Here is a 25,222-nt window from a genome sequence, read left to right on the forward strand (position 1 = left end):
GTTGCAGAGTCTTGTCAACCAAGACAGCCCCACAACATCCAGAGCCTTAAGGAACTCCGGGCGGTTCTCATCCACCCCCGGGGCCTTGCCACCGAGGAGCTTTTTAACTACCTCGGCAACCTCAGCCCCAGAAATAGGAGAGCGCACCACAGTTTCCCCAGGCCCTGCTTCCTCATAGGAAGATGTGCTGGTAGGATTGAGGAGGTCTTCGAAGTATTCCCTCCACCGATCCACAACATCCGCAGTCGAGGTCAGCAGAACACCATCCTCACCATACACGGTGTTGACACTGCACTGCTTCCCCTTCCTGAGGCGGAACATGTTCCTCTGCTCGTAAAACCAGCAATGTCATGACGTGATGGCGCGCCGTCATGCCTGTTCAAAAATAATGAAATATATTGGGAACCCATCTGTCCATCCATTTTCTACCGCTTGTCTCTTTCAGGGTCGGCTGGAGCCTATCCCAGCTGCATTCGGGCGGTAGGCGGGGTACACCCCGGACAAGTCGCCACCTCTTCACAAGGTCAACACGGATACGGTACTTTTCAAACAGAGTATAGTACCGTTTTTGATTCATTAGTACCGTGATACTATACTAGTACCGGTAATACTATGGCATGCACACATAGGGGGGGGTGTACCAGTACTTTTTAGAGGTGGTATAGTACCGAATATGATTCATTAGTATCGCGGTACTATACTAGTAATAGTATATCGTACAACCACAGTACAATGTTTAAAAAAAACAACATAGCAGTAGTCTAAGTTCACTTTGATGAAGTGGCAAAACACAAATCTACATTTACTGCATCTTAAGAGCCACTTTTTCCTTTGGAGGAGGATGACTTGAGATGCATTCTGCTTCCGTGCAGTGATTATCCGTGCAAAACGTGTAAACAATTATACAACAACAGGGAAGTGTAGTGAGAAAAATAGGATAGTCTGCCATTGCGTTCATACTGCTCGCTATTTAAGCTCTAGTAAATGTTGCACTCTTCTAAAATGGGGGTACGGAAGGGCTAATGTGTGGGGATATGTTGGTCAATTTGTGCCAGAAATGGGCGATGCTGCGTCCCCTCACCACTTGATGAACTCCACCGCAAACAGCAGCTGACAGCCACGTCCCGGCCACAATTAAATATTAAAACATAAACAGGGCCTTGCATCAGCAGATTAGGGCTGAAGGTGTTGACATATTTCATGCCTTATGTGGCTGAGCATGCAGCAACACTGCAGCGTTGGTCACAGCCAGCTGGCGTTCTTGCGATGAAGACGCCAACTATAAAAAGAAGATGAATCTGACACCTCCAACATTTTATTTGAGCATCCGGTGCAAGCGTCAACGTGCGCTGTGTGCATTTTGACTTAAGGAATACGCTGGGGGAGCAGCGAGGAGACAGCTTTATAGGTGGTTGTAATGCAGAAACATCATGATTATAAAGAATATGTGTGCAAGTCATATCTTTATATTATAGTCACCTTGTTTTATGCTCCACCAGTTGTTTTTTACACTTGTACAGGAGCGGAAGGGGACTTACGATGATTCTAATATACATTTAACTCACTTTCTTGTGGTCGATACAATGTGTATTGGATAGAGGATGCTCCAGTTGGAAAGTTCTGTGGTCAGATGAAACAGAAATTGAGCCGTTTGGCCACAATACCCAGCAATATGTTTGGAGGAGAAAAGGTGAGGCCTTTAATCCCAGGAACACCATAACTACCGTCAAGCATGGTGGTGGTCGTATTATGCTCTGGGCCTGTTTTGCTGCAAATGGAACTGGGTTGATTTTCAAGGCAAAAACTGATTTTCAAGGTAAAAGCTGATTTTCAAGGTAAAAGTTGATTTTCAAGGTAAAAACTGATTTTCAAGGTAAAAGTTGATTTTCAAGGTAAAAACTGATTTTCAAGGTAAAAACTGATTTTCAAGGTAAAAACTGATTTTCAAGGCAAAAGTTGATTTTCAAGGTAAAAGTTGATTTCCAAGGTAAAAACTGATTTTCAAGGTAAAAGTTGATTTTCAAGGTAAAAACTGATTTTCAAGGTAAAAACTGATTTTTAAGGTAAAAACTGATTTTTAAGGTAAAAACTGATTTTTAAGGTAAAAACTGATTTTCAAGGTAAAAGTTGATTTCCAAGGTAAAAACTGATTTTTAAGGTAAAAATTGATTTTCAAGGTAAAAACTGATTTCCAAGGTAAAAACTGATTTTCAAGGTAAAAACTGATTTCCAAGGTAAAAACTGATTTTCAAGGTAAAAACTGATTTTCAAGGTAAAAGTTGATTTTCAAGGTAAAAACTGATTTTCAAGGCAAAAACTGATTTTCAAGTTAAAAACTGATTTTCAAAGTAAAAACTGATTTTCAAGGTAAAAACTGATTTTCAAGGTAAAAGTTGATTTTCAAGGTAAAAGTTGATTTTCAAGGTAAAAAATGATTTTCAAGGCAAAAAATGATTTTCAAGGTAAAAGTTGATTTTCAAGGCAAAAACTGATTTTCAAGGCAAAAACTGATTTTCAAGGTAAAAACTGATTTTCAAGGTAAAAACTGATTTTCAAGGTAAAAGTTGATTTTCAAGGCAAAAACTGATTTTCAAGGTAAAAACTGATTTTCAAGGTAAAAGTTGATTTCCAAGGTAAAAACTGATTTTCAATGTAAAAGTTGATTTTCAATGTAAAAGTTGATTTTCAAGGTAAAAACTGATTTTCAAGGTAAAAACTGATTTTGAAGGTAAAAGTTGATTTTCAAGGTAAAAGTTGATTTTCAAGGTAAAAACTGATTTTCAAGGCAAAAACTGATTTTCAAGGTAAAAACTGATTTTCAAGGTAAAAACTGATTTTCAAGGTAAAAGTAGATTTTCAAGGTAAAAGTTGATTTTCAAGGTAAAAACTGATTTTCAAGGTAAAAGTAGATTTTCAAGGTAAAAGTTGATTTTCAAGGTAAAAACTGATTTTTAAGGTAAAAGTTGATTTTCAAGGTAAAAACTGATTTTCAAGGTAAAAGTTGATTTTCAAGGTAAAAACTGATTTCCAAGGTAAAAACTGATTTCCAAGGTAAAAACTGATTTTCAAGGTAAAAGTTGATTTTCAAGGTAAAAACTGATTTTCAAGGTAAAAACTGATTTCCAAGGTAAAAACTGATTTCCAAGGTAAAAACTGATTTTCAAGGTAAAAGTTGATGTTCAAGGTAAAAGTTGATTTTCAAGGCAAAAACTGATTTTCAAGGCAAAAACTGATTTTCAAGGTAAAAGTTGATTTTCAAGGTAAAAACTGATTTTCAAGGTAAAAACTGATTTTCAAGGTAAAAACTGATTTTCAAGATAAAAGTTGATTTTCAAGGTAAAAACTGATTTTCAAGGTAAAAGTTGATTTTCAAGGTAAAAGTTGATTTTCAAGGTAAAAGTTGATTTTCAAGGTAAAAGTTGATTTTCAAGGTAAAAACTGATTTTCAAGGTAAAAGTTGATTTCCAAGGTAAAAACTGATTTTCAAGGCAAAAGTTGATTTTCAAGGTAAAAACTGATTTTCAAGGTAAAAGTTGATTTTCAAGGTAAAAGTTGATTTTCAAGGTAAAAACTGATTTTCAAGGTAAAAGTTGATTTTCAAGGTAAAAACTGATTTTCAAGGTAAAAACTGATTTTCAAGGTAAAAGTTGATTTTCAAGGTAAAAGTTGATTTTCAAGGTAAAAACTGATTTTTAAGGTAAAAACTGATTTTCAAGGTAAAAGTTGATTTCCAAGGTAAAAACTGATTTTCAAGGTAAAAACTGATTTTCAAGGTAAAAGTAGATTTCCAAGGTAAAAACTTGATTTTTAAGGTAAGAATTGATTTTCAAGGTAAAAACTGATTTTCAAGATAAAAGTTGATTTTCAAGGTAAAAACTGATTTTCAAGGTAAAAATTGATTTTCAAGGTAAAAACTGATTTTCAAGGTAAAAACTGATTTTCAAGGTAAAAACTGATTTTCAAGGTAAAAGTTGATTTTCAAGGTAAAAACTGATTTTCAAGGTAAAAGTTGATTTTCAAGGTAAAAACTGATTTTCAAGGTAAAAACTGATTTTCAAGGTAAAAGTTGATTTTCAAGGTAAAAACTGATTTTCAAGGCAAAAACTGATTTTCAAGGTAAAAACTGATTTTCAAGGTAAAAGTTGATTTTCAAGGTAAAAACTGATTTTCAAGGTAAAAGTTGATTTTCAAGGTAAAAGTTGATTTTCAAGGCAAAAACTGACTTTCAAGGTAAAAACTGATTTTCAAGGTAAAAACTGATTTTCAAGGTAAAAGTTGATTTTCAAGGTAAAAACTGATTTTCAAGGTAAAAGTTGATTTTCAAGGTAAAAACTGATTTCCAAGGTAAAAGTTGATTTTTTTAAAGGCAAAAACTGATTTTGCTTCTGCTTGAATTTTTGACCACTCCTCTTGACAAAATTGGTGCAGTTCAGCTAAATGTGTTGGTTTTCTGACATGGACTTGTTTCTTCAGCATTGTCCACACGTTTAAGTCAGGACTTTGGGAAGGCCAATCTAAAACCTTCATTCTAGCCTGATTTAGCCATTCCTTTACCACTTTTGAGGTGTATACAATGTGTATTGGATAGAGGATGCTCCAGTGCATGGGTGCCCAAACTTTGGAACACCCAACTGCGCCCAAGACCCAACCTCCGGGCTGATGATTTTAGCTTGTCCTGAAGAATTTGGAGGTAATCCTCTTTTTTCATTGTCCCATTTACTCTCTGTAAAGCACCAGTTCCATTGGCAGCAAAACAGGCCCAAAACATAATACTACCACCACCATGCTTGACGGTAGGTTTGGTGTTCCTGGGATTAAAGGCCTCACCTTTTCTCCTCCAAACATATTGTTGGGTATTGTGGCCAAACGGCTCAATTTTTGTTTCATCTGACATCACATGGACAAAGATAAGACCTTCTGTTGGAAAGTTCTGTGGTCAGATGAAACAAAAATTGAGCCGTTTGGCCACAATACCCAGCAATATGTTTGGAGGAGAAAAGGTGAGGCCTTTAATCCCAGGAACACCACACCTACCGTCAAGCATGGTGGTGGTCGTATTATGCTCTGGGCCTGTTTTGCTGCCAATTGAACTGGGTTGATTTTCAAGGTAAAAGTTGATTTTCAAGGTAAAAACTGATTTTCAAGGTAAAAGTTGATTTTCAAGGCAAAAGCTGATTTCCAAGGTAAAAACTGATTTTCAAGGTAAAAGTTGATTTTCAAGGTAAAAATTGATTTTCAAGGCAAAAACTGATTTTCAAGGTAAAAACTGATTTAGAAGTTAAAAACTGATTTTCAAGGTAAAAGTTGATTTTCAAGGTAAAAACTGATTTTCAAGGTAAAAGTTGATTTTCAAGGTAAAAACTGATTTTCAAGGTAAAAACTGATTTTCAAGGTAAAAGTTGATTTTCAAGGTAAAAAACTGATTTTCAAGGTAAAAACTGATTTTTAAGGTAAAAACTGATTTTCAAGGTAAAAACTGATTTTCAAGGTAAAAACTGATTTTCAAGGTAAAAAATGATTTTCAAGGTAAAAGTTGATTTCCAAGGTAAAAACTGATTTCCAAGGTAAAAGTTGATTTTCAAGGTAAAAACTGATTTTCAAGGTAAAAACTGATTTTCAAGGTAAAAGTTGATTTTCAAGGCAAAAGCTGATTTCCAAGGTAAAAACTGATTTTCAAGGTAAAAGTTGATTTTCAAGGTAAAAATTGATTTTCAAGGCAAAAACTGATTTTCAAGGTAAAAACTGATTTAGAAGTTAAAAACTGATTTTCAAGGTAAAAGTTGATTTTCAAGGTAAAAACTGATTTTCAAGGTAAAAGTTGATTTTCAAGGTAAAAACTGATTTTCAAGGTAAAAGTTGATTTTCAAGGTAAAAAACTGATTTTCAAGGTAAAAACTGATTTTTAAGGTAAAAACTGATTTTCAAGGTAAAAACTGATTTTCAAGGTAAAAACTGATTTTCAAGGTAAAAAATGATTTTCAAGGTAAAAGTTGATTTCCAAGGTAAAAACTGATTTCCAAGGTAAAAGTTGATTTTCAAGGTAAAAACTGATTTTCAAGGTAAAAACTGATTTTCAAGGTAAAAACTGATTTTCAAGGTAAAAACTGATTTTCAAGGTAAAAGTTGATTTTCAAGGCAAAAACTGATTTTCAAGGTAAAAGTTGATTTCCAAGGTAAAAACTGATTTTTAAGGTAAAAACTGATTTTCAAGGTAAAAGTTGATTTTTTAAGGAAAAAACTGATTTTGCTCCTGCTTGAATTTTTGACCACTCCTCTTGACAAAATTGGTGCCGATCAGCTAAATGTGTTGGTTTTCTGACATGGACTTGTTTCTTCAGCATTGATTTTCAAGGCAAAAACTGATTTTCAAGGTAAAAACTGACTTACAAGGTAAAAACTGATTTTCAAGGTAAAAGTTGATTTTCAAGGTAAAAACTGATTTAGAAGTTAAAAACTGATTTTCAAGGTAAAAGTTGATTTTCAAGGTAAAAACTGATTTTCAAGGTAAAAGTTGATTTTCAAGGTAAAAACTGATTTTCAAGGTAAAAACTGATTTTCAAGGTAAAAGTTGATTTTCAAGGTAAAAAACTGATTTTCAAGGTAAAAACTGATTTTTAAGGTAAAAACTGATTTTCAAGGTAAAAACTGATTTTCAAGGTAAAAACTGATTTTCAAGGTAAAAACTGATTTTCAAGGTAAAAGTTGATTTCCAAGGTAAAAACTGATTTCCAAGGTAAAAGTTGATTTTCAAGGTAAAAACTGATTTTCAAGGTAAAAACTGATTTTCAAGGTAAAAGTTGATTTTCAAGGCAAAAGCTGATTTCCAAGGTAAAAACTGATTTTCAAGGTAAAAGTTGATTTTCAAGGTAAAAATTGATTTTCAAGGCAAAAACTGATTTTCAAGGTAAAAACTGATTTAGAAGTTAAAAACTGATTTTCAAGGTAAAAGTTGATTTTCAAGGTAAAAACTGATTTTCAAGGTAAAAGTTGATTTTCAAGGTAAAAACTGATTTTCAAGGTAAAAGTTGATTTTCAAGGTAAAAAACTGATTTTCAAGGTAAAAACTGATTTTTAAGGTAAAAACTGATTTTCAAGGTAAAAACTGATTTTCAAGGTAAAAACTGATTTTCAAGGTAAAAAATGATTTTCAAGGTAAAAGTTGATTTCCAAGGTAAAAACTGATTTCCAAGGTAAAAGTTGATTTTCAAGGTAAAAACTGATTTTCAAGGTAAAAACTGATTTTCAAGGTAAAAACTGATTTTCAAGGTAAAAACTGATTTTCAAGGTAAAAGTTGATTTTCAAGGCAAAAACTGATTTTCAAGGTAAAAGTTGATTTCCAAGGTAAAAACTGATTTTTAAGGTAAAAACTGATTTTCAAGGTAAAAGTTGATTTTTTAAGGAAAAAACTGATTTTGCTCCTGCTTGAATTTTTGACCACTCCTCTTGACAAAATTGGTGTCGATCAGCTAAATGTGTTGGTTTTCTGACATGGACTTGTTTCTTCAGCATTGATTTTCAAGGCAAAAACTGATTTTCAAGGTAAAAACTGACTTACAAGGTAAAAACTGATTTTCAAGGTAAAAGTTGATTTTCAAGGTAAAAGTTGATTTTCAAGGTAAAAACTGATTTTCAAGGTAAAAGTTGATTTTCAAGGTAAAAACTGATTTTCAAGGTAAAAACTGATTTTTAAGGTAAAAACTGATTTTCAAGGTAAAAACTGATTTTCAAGGTAAAAACTGATTTTTAAGGTAAAAACTGATTTTCAAGGTAAAAACTGATTTTCAAGGTAAAAACTGATTTTCATGGTAAAAGTTGATTTCCAAGGTAAAAACTGATTTTCAAGGCAAAAACTGATTTTCAAGGTAAAAACTGATTTTCAAGGTAAAAACTGATTTTCAAGGTAAAAACTGATTTTTAAGGTAAAAACTGATTTTCAAGGTAAAAACTGATTTTCAAGGTAAAAACTGATTTTCATGGTAAAAGTTGATTTCCAAGGTAAAAACTGATTTTCAAGGCAAAAACTGATTTTCAAGGTAAAAACTGATTTTCAAGGTAAAAACTGATTTTCAAGGTAAAAACTGATTTTTAAGGTAAAAACTGATTTTCAAGGTAAAAACTGATTTTCAAGGTAAAAACTGATTTTCATGGTAAAAGTTGATTTCCAAGGTAAAAACTGATTTTCAAGGCAAAAACTGATTTTCAAGGTAAAAACTGATTTTCAAGGTAAAAGTTGATTTTTAAGGTAAAAACTGATTTTCAAGGTAAAAACTGATTTTCAAGGTAAAAAATGATTTTCAAGGTAAAAGTTGATTTCCAAGGTAAAAACTGATTTCCAAGGTAAAAGTTGATTTTCAAGGTAAAAACTGATTTTCAAGGTAAAAACTGATTTTCAAGGTAAAAGTTGATTTTCAAGGCAAAAACTGATTTTCAAGGTAAAAGTTGATTTCCAAGGTAAAAACTGATTTTTAAGGTAAAAACTGATTTTCAAGGTAAAAGTTGATTTTTTAAGGAAAAAACTGATTTTGCTCCTGCTTGAATTTTTGACCACTCCTCTTGACAAAATTGGTGCCGATCAGCTAAATGTATTGGTTTTCTGACATGGACTTGTTTCTTCAGCATTGATTTTCAAGGCAAAAACTGATTTTCAAGGTAAAAACTGACTTACAAGGTAAAAACTGATTTTCAAGGTAAAAGTTGATTTTCAAGGTAAAAACTGATTTTCAAGGTAAAAACTGATTTTCAAGGTAAAAGTTGATTTTCAAGGTAAAAACTGATTTTCAAGGTAAAAAATTATTTTCAAGGTAAAAACTGATTTTCAAGGTAAAAACTGATTTTCATGGTAAAAGTTGATTTCCAAGGTAAAAACTGATTTTCAAGGCAAAAACTGATTTTCAAGGTAAAAACTGATTTTCAAGGTAAAAGTTGATTTTTAAGGTAAAAACTGATTTTCAAGGTAAAAACTGATTTTCAAGGTAAAAAATGATTTTCAAGGTAAAAGTTGATTTCCAAGGTAAAAAATGATTTCCAAGGTAAAAGTTGATTTTCAAGGTAAAAACTGATTTTCAAGGTAAAAACTGATTTTCAAGGTAAAAGTTGATTTTCAAGGTAAAAGTTGATTTTCAAGGCAAAAACTGATTTTCAAGGTAAAAGTTGATTTCCAAGGTAAAAACTGATTTTTAAGGTAAAAACTGATTTTCAAGGTAAAAGTTGATTTTTAAGGTAAAAACTGATTTTGCTCCTGCTTGAATTTTTGACCACTCCTCTTGACAAAATTGGTGCCGATCAGCTAAATGTGTTGGTTTTCTGACATGGACTTGTTTCTTCAGCATTGATTTTCAAGGCAAAAACTGATTTTCAAGGTAAAAACTGACTTACAAGGTAAAAACTGATTTTCAAGGTAAAAGTTGATTTTCAAGGTAAAAACTGATTTAGAAGTTAAAAACTGATTTTCAAGGTAAAAGTTGATTTTCAAGGTAAAAACTGATTTTCAAGGTAAAAGTTGATTTTCAAGGTAAAAACTGATTTTCAAGGTAAAAACTGATTTTCAAGGTAAAAGTTGATTTTCAAGGTAAAAAACTGATTTTCAAGGTAAAAACTGATTTTTAAGGTAAAAACTGATTTTCAAGGTAAAAACTGATTTTCAAGGTAAAAACTGATTTTCAAGGTAAAAACTGATTTTCAAGGTAAAAGTTGATTTCCAAGGTAAAAACTGATTTCCAAGGTAAAAGTTGATTTTCAAGGTAAAAACTGATTTTCAAGGTAAAAACTGATTTTCAAGGTAAAAGTTGATTTTCAAGGCAAAAGCTGATTTCCAAGGTAAAAACTGATTTTCAAGGTAAAAGTTGATTTTCAAGGTAAAAATTGATTTTCAAGGCAAAAACTGATTTTCAAGGTAAAAACTGATTTAGAAGTTAAAAACTGATTTTCAAGGTAAAAGTTGATTTTCAAGGTAAAAACTGATTTTCAAGGTAAAAGTTGATTTTCAAGGTAAAAACTGATTTTCAAGGTAAAAGTTGATTTTCAAGGTAAAAAACTGATTTTCAAGGTAAAAACTGATTTTTAAGGTAAAAACTGATTTTCAAGGTAAAAACTGATTTTCAAGGTAAAAACTGATTTTCAAGGTAAAAAATGATTTTCAAGGTAAAAGTTGATTTCCAAGGTAAAAACTGATTTCCAAGGTAAAAGTTGATTTTCAAGGTAAAAACTGATTTTCAAGGTAAAAACTGATTTTCAAGGTAAAAACTGATTTTCAAGGTAAAAACTGATTTTCAAGGTAAAAGTTGATTTTCAAGGCAAAAACTGATTTTCAAGGTAAAAGTTGATTTCCAAGGTAAAAACTGATTTTTAAGGTAAAAACTGATTTTCAAGGTAAAAGTTGATTTTTTAAGGAAAAAACTGATTTTGCTCCTGCTTGAATTTTTGACCACTCCTCTTGACAAAATTGGTGTCGATCAGCTAAATGTGTTGGTTTTCTGACATGGACTTGTTTCTTCAGCATTGATTTTCAAGGCAAAAACTGATTTTCAAGGTAAAAACTGACTTACAAGGTAAAAACTGATTTTCAAGGTAAAAGTTGATTTTCAAGGTAAAAGTTGATTTTCAAGGTAAAAACTGATTTTCAAGGTAAAAGTTGATTTTCAAGGTAAAAACTGATTTTCAAGGTAAAAACTGATTTTCAAGGTAAAAGTTGATTTTCAAGGTAAAAACTGATTTTCAAGGTAAAAACTGATTTTTAAGGTAAAAACTGATTTTCAAGGTAAAAACTGATTTTCAAGGTAAAAACTGATTTTTAAGGTAAAAACTGATTTTCAAGGTAAAAACTGATTTTCAAGGTAAAAACTGATTTTCATGGTAAAAGTTGATTTCCAAGGTAAAAACTGATTTTCAAGGCAAAAACTGATTTTCAAGGTAAAAACTGATTTTCAAGGTAAAAACTGATTTTCAAGGTAAAAACTGATTTTTAAGGTAAAAACTGATTTTCAAGGTAAAAACTGATTTTCAAGGTAAAAACTGATTTTCATGGTAAAAGTTGATTTCCAAGGTAAAAACTGATTTTCAAGGCAAAAACTGATTTTCAAGGTAAAAACTGATTTTCAAGGTAAAAACTGATTTTCAAGGTAAAAACTGATTTTTAAGGTAAAAACTGATTTTCAAGGTAAAAACTGATTTTCAAGGTAAAAACTGATTTTCATGGTAAAAGTTGATTTCCAAGGTAAAAACTGATTTTCAAGGCAAAAACTGATTTTCAAGGTAAAAACTGATTTTCAAGGTAAAAGTTGATTTTTAAGGTAAAAACTGATTTTCAAGGTAAAAACTGATTTTCAAGGTAAAAAATGATTTTCAAGGTAAAAGTTGATTTCCAAGGTAAAAACTGATTTCCAAGGTAAAAGTTGATTTTCAAGGTAAAAACTGATTTTCAAGGTAAAAACTGATTTTCAAGGTAAAAGTTGATTTTCAAGGCAAAAACTGATTTTCAAGGTAAAAGTTGATTTCCAAGGTAAAAACTGATTTTTAAGGTAAAAACTGATTTTCAAGGTAAAAGTTGATTTTTTAAGGAAAAAACTGATTTTGCTCCTGCTTGAATTTTTGACCACTCCTCTTGACAAAATTGGTGCCGATCAGCTAAATGTGTTGGTTTTCTGACATGGACTTGTTTCTTCAGCATTGATTTTCAAGGCAAAAACTGATTTTCAAGGTAAAAACTGACTTACAAGGTAAAAACTGATTTTCAAGGTAAAAGTTGATTTTCAAGGTAAAAACTGATTTTCAAGGTAAAAACTGATTTTCAAGGTAAAAGTTGATTTTCAAGGTAAAAACTGATTTTCAAGGTAAAAACTGATTTTTAAGGTAAAAACTGATTTTCAAGGTAAAAACTGATTTTCAAGGTAAAAACTGATTTTCATGGTAAAAGTTGATTTCCAAGGTAAAAACTGATTTTCAAGGCAAAAACTGATTTTCAAGGTAAAAACTGATTTTCAAGGTAAAAACTGATTTTCAAGGTAAAAACTGATTTTCAAGGTAAAAACTGATTTTTAAGGTAAAAACTGATTTTCAAGGTAAAAACTGATTTTCAAGGTAAAAACTGATTTTCATGGTAAAAGTTGATTTCCAAGGTAAAAACTGATTTTCAAGGCAAAAACTGATTTTCAAGGTAAAAACTGATTTTCAAGGTAAAAACTGATTTTCAAGGTAAAAACTGATTTTTAAGGTAAAAACTGATTTTCAAGGTAAAAACTGATTTTCAAGGTAAAAACTGATTTTCATGGTAAAAGTTGATTTCCAAGGTAAAAACTGATTTTCAAGGCAAAAACTGATTTTCAAGGTAAAAACTGATTTTCAAGGTAAAAACTGATTTTCAAGGTAAAAACTGATTTTTAAGGTAAAAACTGATTTTCAAGGTAAAAACTGATTTTCAAGGTAAAAACTGATTTTCATGGTAAAAGTTGATTTCCAAGGTAAAAACTGATTTTCAAGGCAAAAACTGATTTTCAAGGTAAAAACTGATTTTCAAGGTAAAAGTTGATTTTTAAGGTAAAAACTGATTTTCAAGGTAAAAACTGATTTTCAAGGTAAAAAATGATTTTCAAGGTAAAAGTTGATTTCCAAGGTAAAAACTGATTTCCAAGGTAAAAGTTGATTTTCAAGGTAAAAACTGATTTTCAAGGTAAAAACTGATTTTCAAGGTAAAAGTTGATTTTCAAGGCAAAAACTGATTTTCAAGGTAAAAGTTGATTTCCAAGGTAAAAACTGATTTTTAAGGTAAAAACTGATTTTCAAGGTAAAAGTTGATTTTTTAAGGAAAAAACTGATTTTGCTCCTGCTTGAATTTTTGACCACTCCTCTTGACAAAATTGGTGCCGATCAGCTAAATGTATTGGTTTTCTGACATGGACTTGTTTCTTCAGCATTGATTTTCAAGGCAAAAACTGATTTTCAAGGTAAAAACTGACTTACAAGGTAAAAACTGATTTTCAAGGTAAAAGTTGATTTTCAAGGTAAAAACTGATTTTCAAGGTAAAAACTGATTTTCAAGGTAAAAGTTGATTTTCAAGGTAAAAACTGATTTTCAAGGTAAAAAATTATTTTCAAGGTAAAAACTGATTTTCAAGGTAAAAACTGATTTTCATGGTAAAAGTTGATTTCCAAGGTAAAAACTGATTTTCAAGGCAAAAACTGATTTTCAAGGTAAAAACTGATTTTCAAGGTAAAAGTTGATTTTTAAGGTAAAAACTGATTTTCAAGGTAAAAACTGATTTTCAAGGTAAAAAATGATTTTCAAGGTAAAAGTTGATTTCCAAGGTAAAAAATGATTTCCAAGGTAAAAGTTGATTTTCAAGGTAAAAACTGATTTTCAAGGTAAAAACTGATTTTCAAGGTAAAAGTTGATTTTCAAGGTAAAAGTTGATTTTCAAGGCAAAAACTGATTTTCAAGGTAAAAGTTGATTTCCAAGGTAAAAACTGATTTTTAAGGTAAAAACTGATTTTCAAGGTAAAAGTTGATTTTTTAAGGAAAAAACTGATTTTGCTCCTGCTTGAATTTTTGACCACTCCTCTTGACAAAATTGGTGCCGATCAGCTAAATGTGTTGGTTTTCTGACATGGACTTGTTTCTTCAGCATTGATTTTCAAGGCAAAAACTGATTTTCAAGGTAAAAACTGACTTACAAGGTAAAAACTGATTTTCAAGGTAAAAGTTGATTTTCAAGGTAAAAACTGATTTTCAAGGTAAAAACTGATTTTCAAGGTAAAAGTTGATTTTCAAGGTAAAAACTGATTTTCAAGGTAAAAACTGATTTTTAAGGTAAAAACTGATTTTCAAGGTAAAAACTGATTTTCAAGGTAAAAACTGATTTTCAAGGTAAAAGTTGATTTCCAAGGTAAAAACTGATTTTCAAGATAAAAGTTGATTTTCAAGTTAAAAACTGATTTTCAAGGCAAAAACTGATTTCCAAGGTAAAAACTGATTTTCAAGGCAAAAACTGATTTTCAAGGCAAAAACTGATTTTCAAGGTAAAAACTGATTTTCAAGGTAAAAACTGATTTTCAAGCTAAAAACTGGTTTTCAAGGTAAAAGTTGATTTTTTAAGGAAAAAGTTGATTTTCAAGGTAAAAACTGATTTTCAAGCTAAAAACTGGTTTTCAAGGTAAAAGTTGATTTTTTAAGGAAAAAACTGATTTTGCTCCTGCTTGAATTTTTGACCACTCCTCTTGACAAAATTGGTGCCGTTCAGCTAAATGTGTTGGTTTTCTGACATGGACTTGTTTCTTCAGCATTGTCCACACGTTTAAGTCACGCCTTTGGGAAGGCCATTCTAAAACCTTCATTCTAGCCTGATTTAGCCATTCCTTTACCTTTTTTGACGTGTGTTTGGGGTCAACACCCAACAAGACCCAACCTCCGGGCTGATGATTTTAGCTTGTCCTGAAGAATTTGGAGCTAATCCTCCTTTTTCATTGTCCCATTTACTCTCTGTAAAGCACCAGTTCCATTGGCAGCAAAACAGGCCCAGAGCATAATACTACCACCACCATTCTTGACGGTAGGAATGGTGTTCCTGGGATTAAAGGCCTCACCTTTTCTCCTCCAAACTGAGGTTTTACCTGAGTCCGTGTTCATACGGATATCATTAAACATTCTAAGGAGAGCAGTTTCAGTGCGGTGACGGGGACGGAAGCCTGATTGAAAAGGAGGTCATTCGAGGATAGAAAGGTTTAGAGTTGCTGGTAAACAGTTTTTTCAAGTATTTTACTTATGAAGGGAATATTTGATATTGGTGTGTAGTTGTTGATTATAGAGGGGTCAAGGCTGGGCTTCTTAAGCAAGGGCTTGACAACTGCAGTTTTCAGAGATACTGGTCACACTTATCATTACACCATGTGCCAAATAAAATAGCTTTGAGGTCGGTAAGCACAACCAAAATTATTACTTACATTGGGTTATAAGGCCCACTGACGAATTTTGAGGAAAAAAAAGATTTTAAGTGCGCCTTGTAGTCCGGAAAATATGGTATATATAAATATAATATATATATTAGATTTATATATATTTATAATTTATCTTTAATTATTCATGAAACAGACGTTTTTTGTTAACATGTTTGTTGAATAAAAATACAAGCATGTTTAAAAAAGTTAAAGTACCAATGATTGTCACACACACACACTAGGTGTGGCAAAATTATTCTCTGCATTTGACCCATCACCCTTGATCACCCCCTGGGAGGTGAGGGGAGCAGTGAGCAGCAGCGGTGGCCGCGCCCGGGAATCATTTTTGGTGATTTAACCCCCAATTCCAACCCTGGCAGTCACACATAAGAGATACATGTAGACTGCATTATGATGGCAGTCACACATAAGAGATACATGTAGACTGCATTATGATGGCAGTAACACATAAGAGATACGTGTAGACTGCAATATGATGGCAGTAACACATAAGAGATACGTGTAGACTTCATTATGATGGCAGTCACACATAAGAGATACATGTAGACTGCAATATGATGGCAGTAACACATAAGATATACGTGTAGACTGCAATATGATGGCAGTAACACATAAGAGATATGTGTAGACTGCATTATAATGGCAGTCACACATAAGAGATACATGTAGACTGCATTATGATGGCAGTCACACATAAGAGATATAGGATGCTCCAGTTGGAAAGTTCTGTGGTCAGATGAAACAAAAATGGAGCTGTTTGGCCACAATACCCAGCAATATGTTTGGAGGAGAAAAGGTGAGGCCTTTAATCCCAGGAACACCATGCCTACCGTCAAGCATGGTGGTGGTCGTATTATGCTCTGGGCCTGTTTTGCTGCCAATGGAACTGGGTCGATTTTCAAGGTAAAAGTTGATTTTTAAGGTAAAAACTGATTTTTAAGGTAAAAATTGATTTTCAAGGTAAAAACTGATTTTCAAGGCAAAAACTGATTTTCAAGGCAAAAACTGATTTTCAAGGCAAAAACTGATTTTCAAGGTAAAAACTGATTTTCAAGGTAAAAACTGATTTTCAAGGTAAAAAATGATTTTCAAGGTAAAAAATGATTTTCAAGGTAAAAGTTGATTTCCAAGGTAAAAACTGATTTCCAAGGTAAAAGTTGATTTTCAAGGTAAAAACTGATTTTCAAGGTAAAAACTGATTTTCAAGGTAAAAGTTGATTTTCAAGGTAAAAGTTTATTTTCAAGGCAAAAACTGATTTTCAAGGTAAAAGTTGATTTCCAAGGTAAAAACTGATTTTTAAGGTAAAAACTGATTTTTAAGGTAAAAACTGATTTTCAAGGTAAAAGTTGATTTTTTAAGGAAAAAACTGATTTTGCTCCTGCTTGAATTTTTGACCACTCCTCTTGACAAAATTGGTGCCGATCAGCTAAATGTGTTGGTTTTCTGACATGGACTTGTTTCTTCAGCATTGATTTTCAAGGCAAAAACTGATTTTCAAGGTAAAAACTGACTTACAAGGTAAAAACTGATTTTCAAGGTAAAAGTTGATTTTCAAGGTAAAAACTGATTTTCAAGGTAAAAACTGATTTTCAAGGTAAAAGTTGATTTTCAAGGTAAAAACTGATTTTCAAGGTAAAAACTGATTTTTAAGGTAAAAACTGATTTTCAAGGTAAAAACTGATTTTCAAGGTAAAAACTGATTTTCAAGGTAAAAACTGATTTTCAAGGTAAAAGTTGATTTCCAAGGTAAAAACTGATTTTCAAGATAAAAGTTGATTTTCAAGTTAAAAACTGATTTTCAAGGCAAAAACTGATTTCCAAGGTAAAAACTGATTTTCAAGGCAAAAACTGATTTTCAAGGCAAAAACTGATTTTCAAGGTAAAAACTGATTTTCAAGGTAAAAGTTGATTTCCAAGGTAAAAACTGATTTTTAAGGTAAAAACTGATTTTCAAGGTAAAAGTTGATTTTTTAAGGAAAAAACTGATTTTGCTCCTGCTTGAATTTTTGACCACTCCTCTTGACAAAATTGGTGCCGATCAGCTAAATGTGTTGGTTTTCTGACATGGACTTGTTTCTTCAGCATTGATTTTCAAGGCAAAAACTGATTTTCAAGGTAAAAACTGACTTACAAGGTAAAAACTGATTTTCAAGGTAAAAGTTGATTTTCAAGGTAAAAGTTGATTTTCAAGGTAAAAACTGATTTTCAAGGTAAAAGTTGATTTTCAAGGTAAAAACTGATTTTCAAGGTAAAAACTGATTTTCAAGGTAAAAGTTGATTTTCAAGGTAAAAACTGATTTTCAAGGTAAAAACTGATTTTTAAGGTAAAAACTGATTTTCAAGGTAAAAACTGATTTTCAAGGTAAAAACTGATTTTCAAGGTAAAAGTTGATTTCCAAGGTAAAAACTGATTTTCAAGATAAAAGTTGATTTTCAAGTTAAAAACTGATTTTCAAGGCAAAAACTGATTTTCAAGGCAAAAACTGATTTTCAAGGTAAAAACTGATTTTCAAGGTAAAAGTTGATTTTCAAGGTAAAAACTGATTTTCAAGGTAAAAGTTGATTTTTTAAGGAAAAAGTTGATTTTCAAGGTAAAAACTGATTTTCAAGCTAAAAACTGGTTTTCAAGGTAAAAGTTGATTTTTTTAAGGAAAAAACTGATTTTGCTCCTGCTTGAATTTTTGACCACTCCTCTTGACAAAATTGGTGCCGTTCAGCTAAATGTGTTGGTTTTCTGACATGGACTTGTTTCTTCAGCATTGTCCACACGTTTAAGTCAGGCCTTTGGGAAGGCCATTCTAAAACCTTCATTCTAGCCTGATTTAGCCATTCCTTTACCACTTTTGACGTGTGTTTGGGGTCAACACCCAACAAGACCCAACCTCCGGGCTGATGATTTCAGCTTGTCCTGAAGAATTTGGAGCTAATCCTCCTTTTTCATTGTCCCATTTACTCTCTGTAAAGCACCAGTTCCATTGGCAGCAAAACAGGCCCAGAGCATAATACTACCACCACCATTCTTGACGGTAGGAATGGTGTTCCTGGGATTAAAGGCCTCACCTTTTCTCCTCCAAACTGAGGTTTTACCTGAGTCCGTGTTCATTCGGATATCATTAAACATTCTAAGGAGAGCAGTTTCAGTGCGGTGACGGGGACGGAAGTCTGATTGAAAAGGATCTAGGCGGTCATTCGAGGATAGAAAGGCATAGAGTTGCTGGTAAACAGTTTTTTCAAGTATTTTACTTATGAAGGGAATATTTGATATTGGTCTGTAGTTGTTGATTATAGAGGGGTCAAGACTGGGCTTCTTAAGCAAGGGCTTGACAACTGCAGTTTTCAGAGATACTGGTCACACTTATCATTACACCATGTACCAAATAAAATAGCTTTGAGGTCGGTAAGCACAACCAAAATTATTACTTACATTAGGCGCACCGGGTTATAAGGCCCACTGACGAATTTTGAGGAAAAAAAAGATTTTAAGTGCGCCTTGTAGTCCGGAAAATATGGTATATATAAATATAATATATTTATAATTTATCTTTAATTATTCATGAAACAGACGTTTTTTGTTAACATGTTTGTTGAATAAAAATACAAGCATGTTTAAAAAAGTTAAAGTACCAATGATTGTCACACACACACTAGGTGTGGCAAAATTATTCTCTGCATTTGACCCATCACCCTTGATCACCCCCTGGGAGGTGAGGGGAGCAGTGAGCAGCAGCGGTGGCCGCGCCCGGGAATCATTTTTTGTTGATTTAACCCCCAATTCCAACCCTGGCAGTCACACACAAGAGATACGTGTGGGCTGCATTATGATGGCAGTCACACATAAGAGATACGTGTAGACTGCAATATGATGGCAGTAACACATAAGAGATACGTGTAGACTGCAATATGATGGCAGTAACACATAAGAGATACGTGTAGACTTCATTATGATGGCAGTCACACATAAGAGATACATGCAGACTGCAATATGATGGCAGTCACACATAAGAGATACATGTAGTCTGCAATATGATGGCAGTAACACATAAGAGATACGTGTAGACTGCAATATGATGGCAGTAACACATAAGAGATATGTGTAGACTGCATTATGATGGCAGTCACACATAAGAGATACATGTAGACTGCATTATGATGGCAGTCACACATAAGAGATGCATGTAGACTGCATTTTGATGGCAGTAACACATAAGAGATACATGCAGACTGCATTATGATGGCAGTCACACATAAGAGATGCATGTAGACTGCATTGTGATGGCAGTAACACATAAGAGATACGTGTAGACTGCAATATGACTCAAGTAAACACCACCAACATTTTATATGTTCCATTGAAAATATAGAACATTACACACGGCGCTCAAAAATCTATCAAAATGTTTTAGTAGGACATTGGTAAGCTATGAAGCCACACCGCTTGATGGATTGTACTGTGCTTCAACATAGGAGTATTATTATGGTGTGTGTATAAAGTAAGACATTATCTGGCGTTGTGTTTCGCAATATTATGCAAACTTTTCTTACTTTCTGCTACCTGCTGATCTGTATTTAGGATCTGCATAAATCCTGAAAATTTGCGCGCGTCCGCCTTTGTAGTCAGTCGCCAGTTGTCAATAATCTTCTTCTTTTTCTCTATCTTCTTGTTGTGGGACATTCATCCTCCACCGTTGCCATTTCTAATATAAAGTAGTGTAAAGTTCCTACTTATATCTGTCAGTAAACTCACCATGAAAGCACTAAAACATACCGGTGTAGTGAGTTTACATTATTCACCCAAGGAACTTTACTTATTAGAGAGTTCCGGTCGGACGGTTTTTTCCACGGGACACATTTCCGGCCTCCTTGTACAGATGAGTGTTAGACCCTGGAATTTAAGGGGACAAAAAAACAATTAAATACAACTTTTTTTTAGAAACATATTGTGTTGAAGCAGTGACCATCAACACTGAGCATTTCTTGCTGTCTTGGTAGAAGCTGAATGTTTGATAAAGATCTCGTATTGGATCTCATTAATATGCAAGGCAGTGAGCTTATACTCACTGTCAAACACACACACACACACACACCACTCTCCATCAATTTGGTCTGTCTCATTCATTCTAAATCACGTAGAGAAAACAACAACTTAGCGAGTCGCCTTTCTCGTGGGCTCGGCTAACAAACTCTCTGCGATGCCGCTCACAGCCTCCGACCCATCTATTTTCTGAAAGTGCACACACCCTAGGTAGATGAAAGGCTTGCAGCTGTTGGCGCACAAACAACTGAGCCAGATGAATATTTATACACACAAACACACACACACACACACACACACACACACGCACACACACACACACAGGAGCGCTTCGTTATGCAGCTTTGAGAGCTCATTCTCCTCCTCATCCTCTACAGCACTTCCTTTCTAGCAAAAAAAATAAGTAAATAAATCCTATTTAGTCCAACATTACCAAACACCACGCCTCAAACAATTGCCAGATGTGTCCTGCACTTGAACACATGATGGAGCACACGCTGCCAGCAGACATACTTGGCTCTGGAAAGTAGAAATGTACAATGGAGTTTAGAGATGGTGACACTTTTACACATTAAACCTATTAGGGTGAAACACAACAATATGGTTTGTGGAAGAAAAAAAAAAAAAAAATTAGAAAAAAATATATATATACATATATATATATAGATATATATATAGACACACACACACAGTCGCAGTTTCACTACAATAAGGCACTTTTGGTAGCCATCCACAAGCTTCTGCTTGAAGTTTTGACCACTCCTCTTGACAAAATTGGTGCAGTTCAGCTAAATGTGTTGGTTTTCTGACATGGACTTGTTTCTTCAGCATTGTCCACACGTTTAAGTCAGGACTTTGGGAAGGCCATTCTAAAACCTTCATTCTAGCCTGATTTAGCCATTCCTTTACTACTTTTGAGGTGTGTTTGGGGTCATTGTCCTGTTGGAACACCCAACTGCGCCCAAGACCCAACCTCCGGGCTGATGATTTTAGCTTGTCCTGAAGAATTTGGAGGTAATCCTCCTTTTTCATTGTCCCATTTACTCTCTTGAAAATCAGCGTTTACCTTGAAACTCAGTTTTTACCTTGAACATCAACTTTTACCTTGAAAATCAGTTTTTACCTTGAAAATCAAATTTTGCCTTGAAAATCAGTTTTTACCTAGAAAATCAACTTTTAACTTGAAAATCAGTTTGTACCTTGAAAATCCGTTTTTGCCTTGAAAATCCGTTTTTGCCTTGAAAATCCGTTTTTACCTTGAAAATCAACTTTTACCCTGAAAACCATTTTTTACCTTCAAAATCAGTTTTTACCTTGAAAATCAACTTTTACCTTGAAAATCAGTTTTAACCTTGAAAATCAACTTTTACCTTGAAAATCTGTTTTTTACCTTAAAAATCAACTTTTACCTTGAAAATCAATTTTTACCTTGAAAATCAACTTTTACCTTGAACATCAAATTTTACCTTAAAAATCTGTTTTTACCTTGAAAATCAACTTTTACCTTGAAAATCAACTTTTACCTTGAAAATCAGTTTTTACCTTGAAAATCAACTTTTACCTTGAAAATCAGTTTTTACCTTGAAAATCAACTTTTACCTTAAAAATCAGTTTTACCTTGAAAATCAGTTTTTACCTTGAAAATCAGTTTTTACCTTGAAAATCAACTTTTACCTTGAAAATCCGTTTTTGCCTTAAAAATCAACATTTACCTTGAAAATCAACTTTTACCTTGAAAATCAACTTTTACCTTGAAAATCAACTTTTACCTTGAAAATCCGTTTTTACCTTGAAAATCAACTTTTGCCTTGAAAATCAACTTTCACCTTGAAAATCAGTTTTTACCTTGAAAATCAACTTTTACCTTGAAAATCAGTTTTTGCCTTGAAAATCAACTTTTACCTTGAAAATCAGTTTTTACCTTGAAAATCAACTATTACCTTGAACATCAACTTTTACCTAAAATCTGTTTTTACCTTGAACATCAACTTTTACCTTGAAAATCAGTTTTTACCTTGAAAATCAGTTTTTACCTTGAAAATCAGTTTTTACCTTGAAAATCAGTTTTTACCTTGAAAATCAGTTTTTACCTTGAAAATCAGTTTTTACCTTGAACATCAACTTTTACCTTGAAAATCAGTTTTTGCCTTGAAAATCAGTTTTTACCTTGAGAATCAACTTTTACCTTGAAAATCTGTTTTTTACCTTAAAAATCAACTTTTACCTTGAAAATCAACTTTTACCTTGAACATCAAATTTTACCTTAAAAATCTGTTTTTACCTTGAAAATCAACTTTTACCTTGAAAATCAACTTTTACCTTGAAAATCAGTTTTTACCTTGAAAATCAGTTTTTACCTTGAACATCAACTTTTACTTTGAAAATCTGTTTTTACCTTGAAAATCAGTTTTTACCTTGAAAATCAACTTTTACCTTGAAAATCAGTTTTTGCCTTGAAAATCAGTTTTTACCTTGAGAATCAACTTTTACCTTGAAAATCTGTTTTTACCTTAAAAATCAACTTTTACCTTGAAAATCAGTTTTTACCTTGAAAATCAACTTTTACCTTGAAAATCAACTTTTACCTTGAACATCAAATTTTACCTTAAAAATCTGTTTTTACCTTGAAAATCAACTTTTACCTTGAAAATCAACTTTTACCTTGAAAATCAGTTTTTACCTTGAAAATCAGTTTTTACCTTGAAAATCAGTTTTTACCTTGAAAATCAACTTTTACCTTGAAAATCAGTTTTTACCTTGAACATCAACTTTTACCTGAAAATCTGTTTTTACCTTGAAAATCTGTTTTTACCTTGAAAATAAACTTTTACCTTGAAAATCAGTTATTACCTTGAAAATCAACTTTTACCTTGAAAATCTGTTTTTACCTTGAAAATCAGTTTTTACCTTGAAAATCAACTTTTACCTTGAAAATCAGTTTTTACCTTGAAAATCAACTTTTACCTTGAAAATCTGTTTTTTACCTTAAAAATCAACTTTTACCTTGAAAATCAATTTTTACCTTGAAAATCAACTTTTACCTTGAACATCAAATTTTACCTTAAAAATCTGTTTTTACCTTGAAAATCAACTTTTACCTTGAAAATCAACTTTTACCTTGAAAATCAGTTTTTACCTTGAAAATCAACTTTTACCTTGAAAATCAGTTTTTACCTTGAAAATCAACTTTTACCTTAAAAATCAGTTTTACCTTGAAAATCAGTTTTTACCTTGAAAATCAGTTTTTACCTTGAAAATCAACTTTTACCTTGAAAATCTGTTTTTGCCTTAAAAATCAACATTTACCTTGAAAATCAACTTTTACCTTGAAAATCAACTTTTACCTTGAAAATCAACTTTTACCTTGAAAATCCGTTTTTACCTTGAAAATCAACTTTTGCCTTGAAAATCAACTTTCACCTTGAAAATCAGTTTTTACCTTGAAAATCAACTTTTACCTTGAAAATCAGTTTTTGCCTTGAAAATCAACTTTTACCTTGAAAATCAGTTTTTACCTTGAAAATCAACTATTACCTTGAACATCAACTTTTACCTAAAATCAGTTATTACCTTGAAAATCAACTTTTACCTTGAAAATCTGTTTTTACCTTGAAAATCAGCTTTTACCTTGAAAATCAGTTATTACCTTGAAAATCAACTTTTACCTTGAAAATCTGTTTTTACCTTGAAAATCAGTTTTTACCTTGAAAATCAACTTTTACCTTGAAAATCAGTTTTTACCTTGAAAATCAACTTTTACCTTGAAAATCTGTTTTTTACCTTAAAAATCAACTTTTACCTTGAAAATCAATTTTTACCTTGAAAATCAACTTTTACCTTGAACATCAAATTTTACCTTAAAAATCTGTTTTTACCTTGAAAATCAACTTTTACCTTGAAAATCAGTTTTTACCTTGAAAATCAACTTTTACCTTGAAAATCAGTTTTTACCTTGAAAATCAACTTTTACCTTGAAAATCAGTTTTTACCTTGAAAATCAACTTTTACCTTAAAAATCAGTTTTACCTTGAAAATCAGTTTTTACCTTGAAAATCAACTTTTACCTTGAAAATCTGTTTTTGCCTTAAAAATCAACATTTACCTTGAAAATCAACTTTTACCTTGAAAATCTGTTTTTGCCTTAAAAATCAACATTTACCTTGAAAATCAACTTTTACCTTGAAAATCAACTTTTGCCTTGAAAATCAACTTTTACCTTGAAAATCAGTTTTTACCTTGAAAATCAACTTTTACCTTGAAAATCAGTTTTTGCCTTGAAAATCAACTTTTACCTTGAAAATCAACTATTACCTTGAACATCAACTTTTACCTAAAATCTGTTTTTACCTTGAAAATCAGTTTTTACCTTGAAAATCAACTTTTACCTTGAAAATCAGTTTTTGCCTTGAAAATCAACTTTTACCTTGAAAATCAACTATTACCTTGAACATCAACTTTTACCTAAAATCTGTTTTTACCTTGAACATCAACTTTTACCTTGAAAATCAGTTTTTACCTTGAAAATCAGTTTTTACCTTGAAAATCAGTTTTTACCTTGAAAATCAGTTTTTACCTTGAACATCAACTTTTACCTTGAAAATCAGTTTTTGCCTTGAAAATCAGTTTTTACCTTGAGAATCAACTTTTACCTTGAAAATCTGTTTTTTACCTTAAAAATCAACTTTTACCTTGAAAATCAACTTTTACCTTGAAAATCAACTTTTACCTTGAACATCAAATTTTACCTTAAAAATCTGTTTTTACCTTGAAAATCAACTTTTACCTTGAAAATCAACTTTTACCTTGAACATCAGTTTTTACCTTGAAAATCAACTTTTACCTTGAAAATCAGTTTTTACCTTGAAAATCAACTTTTACCTTAAAAATCAGTTTTACCTTGAAAATCAGTTTTTACCTTGAAAATCAACTTTTACCTTGAAAATCTGTTTTTGCCTTAAAAATCAACATTTACCTTGAAAATCAACTTTTACCTTGAAAATCAACTTTTACCTTGAAAATCAACTTTTACCTTGAAAATCCGTTTTTACCTTGAAAATCAACTTTTGCCTTGAAAATCAACTTTCACCTTGAAAATCAGTTTTTACCTTGAAAATCAACTTTTACCTTGAAAATCAGTTTTTGCCTTGAAAATCAACTTTTACCTTGAAAATCAACTATTACCTTGAACATCAACTTTTACCTAAAATCTGTTTTTACCTTGAACATCAACTTTTACCTTGAA

This window comes from Nerophis lumbriciformis, linkage group LG24 (genome assembly GCF_033978685.3).
Source record: "Nerophis lumbriciformis linkage group LG24, RoL_Nlum_v2.1, whole genome shotgun sequence".
NCBI classification, from domain to species: Eukaryota; Metazoa; Chordata; class Actinopteri; order Syngnathiformes; family Syngnathidae; genus Nerophis; species Nerophis lumbriciformis.